Genomic DNA, 7,359 nt, shown 5'->3' on the forward strand with positions numbered 1-7,359 from the left:
TTGAATATTTTAATAGTGGTGATGCCGTCTTCTGCATGTGAACCCCGTCTCAAAAGACCAGTTTAGGGTAGAATGAATTCCAGACAGGTTTATGATGGATGTTTGTATGGTGCTGGTCTAGCTGCTGTAAACCTGAACAGATGATGTCGGTCTTTCTGATGATTCTGTCTTGACCATTGAAGTCTCGCTGGTTAAGCCTATCAAGAAACCTTGTTGTAGTAGCATACTAACATCCACCAACCTCCAAATAATAAATGAAATGAATCAAAGCTTGAGATAAATAATACCGATTGATCCACCTTTGCATGTTTATCCATGCTTATTTGAACCAGCCGTCTTCTTAACCCAATTGAATGTTTTCTCTCAATTAAGACCACCCTGTGTAGCCTCTTGATATTGATTTATGAGGCATGTCACAGACTGGCCCCCCAGTGAGCTAGATAAACCCCTGTGATGGACAGCTTTGTGCATCAACAATCCATAAAGCTTGGTTAATATAGTCTCATCTCTTACAACAACTGAGTCAAACTGAAAGATTCTTCTGTCATATTCATACTGAATGGTGTGTCAAACAAATAAAGGCATCAGAGATGCTCCACTCTGCCTGTAATGGGTGTGTGTACTGTCAGAAAGCACCATGACCAATCCTAATCTGACCTCAGTATGGCAGACAGACGGTGTATACTGGTGTAATGCCACGTTCTGCTGGGGATTTAACTCATGTATTGAACAGCGAGAGTGGTGGCTCTCTTGGGATGTACTTATGTCTTTTTATGGATTTCTTATAGTCATAAATCAACTCTTTCTGTTTAGGGAGTGATCATGATAATGGTCTCTCTAATTAAAGAGGAGAACCACTAGAAACATAAGAGTATCTGGTGTTAAGTGTATGTATAAATGCATAACATGAATGAACTCCATTATAAGGCATAATTAATGCACTATTTTTTATTTTTTAAACTGATTTTATACTTTAGTCAACATGTTGAAATAGAATCTAAAAGTTTATTCATAAGGTTTATACTAATAATGAATCTGAATGGATCCAATGATGATGGTTCAATGAATAAACCATGTGAATGTTCTAATTAAAAACAATGAAAAGATACTCACAGAACAGTGAACGCGGTCACACACAGCAGCACATAAACTATTTACATCCAAATCCTCGCAAGCTGTTTTACCCACACCAATTTTGAGCCATAATCCTCCTCAGTGACATTCAAGTGGTTCTGTTAGCATCACTGTCTCCCTGCATCCAGAGTATCTGCTGGTTTCAGTGAGAAAGTTTCAATGAGCCCAGAAAGAGGTGGCCGTTGTGACGGTTGGAGTCTCGGTGGTGCATACTTACTCTTGTGCATAGAGGAGGACAAACGGCTAACTGGACAATTCCACAAGTTCCTCCGTCATCATTCAAACAGGAGAACAAAAAACCTGTCTTCTCTCAGCATCCTTTCAGAGGCCTTCCTTTGCAGACGTATAAACATGCGAAACCTTCACATTCACTTGCTCAAACAGGACTTCACTTACTCACAAATCCCGGTTTAAACACACACACTTTATGCAAGATGACCCATGCTTTTCCGTCGCCCACAGCCACAAGCAAACAATGTCCCTCTCTCCCTCCGGCTGCCCCCTCCCATCAGCGGTATTCTCTCTCTCTTGCCTTTGTTGTGCACAGTCCCATAGAGGAATTCTTCGCTGAAGCTGTTCAGATGCTGGAAAAGTCCTGTATGCTGTGTTTCAAGGTCCAGGATAGTAGGTGTTCCCCATCCGGAGGTTTTGGTAGAGTTATAAGTCGGCAGCCTGTTGTGTGAACTCTTGTGCCAGGCATTTAGACAGAGGAGCAGTCCCTTCACCTCCCTCTTTCCCTCCCAGCGTTAGCCCCTCCCCCAGCTCCTCTTTTGGCTCACAAACTCTGCTTCAAATGAAAACGAGGAGGATAAAAAGCTTTCTAAAGACCCCCAGGCTGCTCCCGAACATTCACATGTTAAGTGACAGCTGCCTCCAGCCCCTCGTTCTCATTTTTCCCTCTTTCTCCGGGGCAGACCGAGGCGGGCTACAAAAGGAGGGACCCTGAGCCAACCATCCCGCACACAAAACCCCAATCACCATTCAAAGCCCCCGCCACAGCTACAAAGACGACTAATTACTGTAAGACATCTATGATTGCTTTCAAGTCACTTTCAGTCCCGAATTTGCCAAACAAACAAAGAACAGTAGAGAAATCAGTAGAGCGGAGGACCTGGCCGCGTCTGGATGAGTTTCATGGGAGTCGCGTGATGCTGCGTCTACACTTCTGGAGTCTTTTCTGCTCCACTGCTGCTCGAGAACAGAAGGTTCAATCGCCACTATGTCTGTAGGTGTCAGATCTCAAATAATCCCTGTGACTGGTTCCCATGGGGGACGCGAGGGAGAGTGAGGACAGGTGTATATAGCAGGTGCAGTGAGGAGGACGGGGAGGGGGAGGAGACTCAGGTGTGTAACAAACACACAATCCCCCCATTCTTTTACCACACAAAGAGACTACCCAACCCCTGCACTGCTACTTATCCCCCATCTCACACAAGACTCAATTGCTCAATAGAACAGGTCACTAACATATGAGAGAGAAATGGAAGTCCTTGTGATGCCACTATGTCAATTTACATTCAGTGGCCCTGAAACAAGCCACACTTCAAAATGCATGATGTCATTGCAGTAGATACAAAGAAGACTTTTTTTTTTTTATCAATTACAATAAAACAAGCAAACTTTTATGCAAAGCATTCTACAAAAATACTCTTTTTATTTTACAAATATGCAATACACTTATAAACAATGTGCTTTCCAAAATGACTGTCTAGCAGTGGACACTTGAGTGAACTTCAATACATCCTCTAAAAACCACCAACTGATTCAGAACTGTATCCACCTTCCTTTTAACATAAGAGCATGGCTTCCAGTCTCATCCGCTTACAACTTGTTATGCTGCTTGATATTGCAAACTGGTATTTATTATATTATTTTCTGTAGTATAAGGTACTGTCAGAATTCTAAACACTGTTTTGTAGCACAGGTAGTTTTATCGCTTACTGCATTTTGATATCCTTTTAGTTATTTACCCATAACGGATAATGAACTGTAAATCTTGCACATACTTTACACTGAAAATAAAATGAATAAAAAATAAAATGGATTACAGTGTTTTTATAACTGTGAACTAAAACTATTAAAATGTTGTTAATTGAAATAAACCTAAAAATAGAAAAATATATATAGATATTAGAAGAAAACTTAAAACATTTTGCCTTGGCAACTTACTGATAGAAATATCAAAAAGAAAAAAAAAACGAATAAAAATGAAAAACAACAAAATTACTGAAATCACTTCAACTAAAATTTAAATTAAAGCAAAAATTATAAAGCCAAAAGCTGACTCCAGATATTAATGAATTCTGTAATATAATAAATAAAAAATTACTAATATTACATTGGTATAAGAAACCTTTGGTATAAGAAAATCTGGTTCTTAAAATTTATTTTTATTTACCTTTTACTGTTATGATATTAAAGGAGGCATGTTGCCACTTTCCTGACCCTTTCTTGCAATTCTAAACTTAAAATTCTTGGTTTGTATCCTTCTTTCTCACAGTTTAAATGACTGTATATGTCTCACAATGCCAAGGCATAAAAAAGATAATTGTGACATTTTACTGTATTTCACAATTGTAACTTTTTTTTTCCTCACAGTTGCAAGTTTATCTCTTACAATTCTTCTCAATTTATTCTCAGAATTGTGAGTTGATATATCTTGCAATTGAAATTTTGGCATTATATCTTGAAATTCTGAGAAAGAAGAAATAATTCAAGGTTTGTGCTGCCAGTGTCAGGTGTCACAGCACTGAGTGTGTTCTTCTGTTGGTGTAAATGTGTTATAGTCTTGCTCCATCTCCTGTCGACAGGCAGTGTAAATGATCACAGAATACAGTGAGTGTAAGAATGTGAGTCTTGACCTTGAGCGTAATGATGGTGAGAGAAGACACCACCCACACACCCACCCAACTGAAGAGAGGGGCATCGCCCAGAAAACAGGGGTGTGGAATGAGGAAGAGAGGAGAAAAGAGATGAAAGCTCATGAGAGAGTAGCAGAGTGCACACATCCTCTTTATGATGATGAATGTGTATTTCTAATTCAGTAGGGACCTGCAGAAGAGGGGACGACACGGCCACTACTCTAACCACAGCACTTCAATTATTAACCCCGTCCCATCCCCCTACTGAGACAGCCCGCAAAATAAAACAGACAAAAGGAGGAGACCAGGAAAAAAAGAGGAGCAACAATGCCTGTCACCCTGACTGTCCTGGGAAAGGGAATTCAGCGCTGTGAACCCAGGAGGTCAAGATATTTAACCTGACCGGGCTCTTAAACAGAGACAGGACATCAGTGTCTGTCCTGAGTTATGGTCCCAAAGCAGACCACCTCTGAAATTCTGTTTTTGTGATTCACACGGCAAGAATTTGCATTTTCTAGATCAGATTTTAAAAGATTTAAAAAGTTGGAATTGCGAGATATAATGCAAGAATTGCAATCGCAAGATATGAAGAAAAGTCAGAATTGTGAGATAAAATAAAATAAAATGCATCACGGTTTTCATAAAAATATTGTGCAGCACAAATGCTTTCAACGTTGATAATAATCAGAAATGAGCAGTAAATCATCATATTAGATTGATTTCTGAATACCGCGTGACATACAGCTGTACATCACAGAAATAAATTACATTTTACAGTACAACAGTAAACAGTTATTTTAAATAGAAATAATATTTCACAATTTTACTGTATTTTGATCAAATAAATACAGTCTTGTTGAGCAGAAGACACTTACTGATTAAAGGCAAGCTTTTAAATAGTCTTTGATTTCCTCTCTTATTCTGCATTTTTTGGGTATAGCTCTTTTATCATGTTTTGTGTTTTATTGGACACTAAAAATGGCTCATTAAATGATAGTTACATGATATAACAACCCATATGATAAATATAAACAAAGAATTCCATTTAAGTAATTATGATATAATGATATGATATAATACAGAGACAAAATCAAAGAAAGAGTACAGTTATCTCCACTTTTGGCACTGCTGTACTGCCATAATATACCATTATATATAACGTATATACTTGTAGTTTCCCCCAAAATCCATATCTTTTAAAAATGACTCTATAAAAGCTGTGATATGAGCTCTGCTAATTCAGCTCAGATCTATTGTCTGCTGCACATGTGGCTCGTATGTTCAGAGAGCTCAGATGAATCAGCGTAATGCCAAATGGGTTGCAGATGTGGCCAAATGTGATCACGGGTCCCCTGTGTGTAAGTACCCAGAGACCCCTAAAGTGGATTAATCCTACAGACATGTTCTCCTCCCCCACTACTCCTGCTTCAAATCAAATAACACACAGTGGCTCCTCCAGTACATAATTAGCACCTCAGTCCGTGAGCCTGCCTGAAGATTCATGAAAAACTACACACTGATCTCCTTTGGGCAGCGAAATCAAAGTGTCAGTCCACAAACACAGGGATGTGTCACTGTAACGGTCACTTCCCAAAACACACTGATGCTGACTGGCTCATTGTCAAGGGCTTCCCTGCTGGGATACTGGAAATGAAACACATGGGGAGACAAAAGAGGCTGACAGAACGCTCAAGTAGTGAGTAAACAACAGTCATGTTACCCTTCTGAGTTATTTTACAAGCTACTAAGACAGTCGCTGTATATATTGACACAATTTAAGAGCCAATAACCTTTTTTTAATACGTGACCCTGGAGCACAAACCAGTCTTAAGTCACAGGGGTATATTTGTAACAGTAGCAAAAAATAAATGGTACGGGTGAAAACTATTGATTTTCTCAATTAGGGCCCCTGTTTTCAACCAAAACAGATAAATGTTCAAATAAACAACAAATTAAAGACCACATAAACTTAGATAACAACCTGATATTTTAGGAATATTGTGATTTTGCTTTATAAAATGCTACATAAGGAATCAAAATATCGTTGTAACTAAATACATTTTTGAACAGCTTAATTTACATGAATCGCCCCAAAAAATGTAAAACACAAAATAAGTTTAATAAGATAATTATAATAATAATTTACATTTTATTATGAACAATAAAATACAGTGTGCTATATGGTTGCTGTATGTTCAGTGTTGCATGAATAATACAGTTATGAATAATAAGTAAAAGCAATTATTTTGCCTCTAACCCATTTTTTTTCTGGTAGCACTTTGAAATCAATTTTTACATTAGTTAACAAACTAAAATGAAATTTACTAAAATGTTAATATTATGTTATTAAAATCAAAAGTTGTATCTGTTAATATTATTTAATGGAGCTGAGCTAACACGGACTAACAATGACCAGATTATAACAAAAATGAAATAAAATACATGTATTGCTCATTGTCTGTTAGTTAATGCATCATTAATTACAGGAAACTTATTGTAAAGTAACCAATCTTCTTTGAAAGGTGCATGAACATTACTAATGCACTTGTGTCCCCTCCAAAGTTTATGTAGTCAGGATACAACAATAAATAGGCTATTTACTGAAACAGTGAACACGTTTGAAAAACTCTGTATGCAAGTAAAGGAGTGGTGAAGTGTGTTTCTGTGCAGAGCTGATGTTTGTGGCTGTCATTATAAGGGTAGAGACGGGCTAAAGGAGACCACGCTGTGCTGTAACCCTTCACCCTGCTCTGTTTCAGGTTATGTGCGCGAGGCTCATTTGAGATGCAGAGTTTGCCACAGACACACAAAGACTCCACCGTTAGGAAGCAATGGATGAGGCCCTGGGCAAGAATCAGAGCCACTGACTCCGACCAGCAAACAACACTTTACAATTAGCCAAAACCAAAATCTAACAGAACGTTTTACTAATTAAATTTGATAAGACAAGTGACAAAGCTCCTACTCATACTAACAATGAGTTTTAGCTGTTAATCATTTAGACAGACAGATGATTCCTTAAATCACGTTTGTTGTTGAGGAGAGATGTTCTGGGACTTAAAGTGATCAGACTTATTCACCTGCAAACAAAACAACGTGCCACAATCCCACAGACTGACATAGAGAGAGGAACCTGAGCCATATTCACAGATCACAGGAACACTTTTGAGCAAGCTACCACACAGAACACCTCGGCAACCACATAGCAACCTGATAAAATCCCAATCAGAACACCTAAGCAACACCCTGCCAACTATCCTCAGCAGCTTAGCTTAGCATCATAGCAGTGTGATATGAAGGGGATTCCTCTCGCAATTCAAATCACAATTGTAAGTTATAAAATCTAATTCAGAGAAAAAGAGTG

At 38.4% G+C, this 7,359-nt stretch overlaps 1 protein-coding gene across 5 annotated transcripts in view; it reads right to left on the minus strand.

The window, feature by feature from the left end:
- macf1b (microtubule actin crosslinking factor 1b) overlaps nt 1-2,555 on the minus strand; it is a 28,621-nt gene extending 26,066 nt beyond the window's left edge. Inside the window, exons 1-2 of one of the 5 annotated variants that reach the window (XM_026228871.1) lie at nt 1,352-2,554; nt 1,114-1,267 (exon numbers count right to left, since the gene is read on the minus strand). The gene's annotated coding sequence lies outside the window, so the exon portion shown is untranslated. Of the gene's footprint in view, nt 1-1,113 lie in introns of all 5 variants that reach the window. The other 4 variants (XM_026228870.1, XM_026228872.1, XM_026228874.1 and 1 more) reach the window with 4 other exon arrangements.
- Between the last annotated feature and the right edge of the window lie 4,804 nt (nt 2,556-7,359).

Source organism: Carassius auratus, chromosome 41 (assembly GCF_003368295.1).
Source record: "Carassius auratus strain Wakin chromosome 41, ASM336829v1, whole genome shotgun sequence".
Lineage (NCBI taxonomy): Eukaryota > Metazoa > Chordata > Actinopteri > Cypriniformes > Cyprinidae > Carassius > Carassius auratus.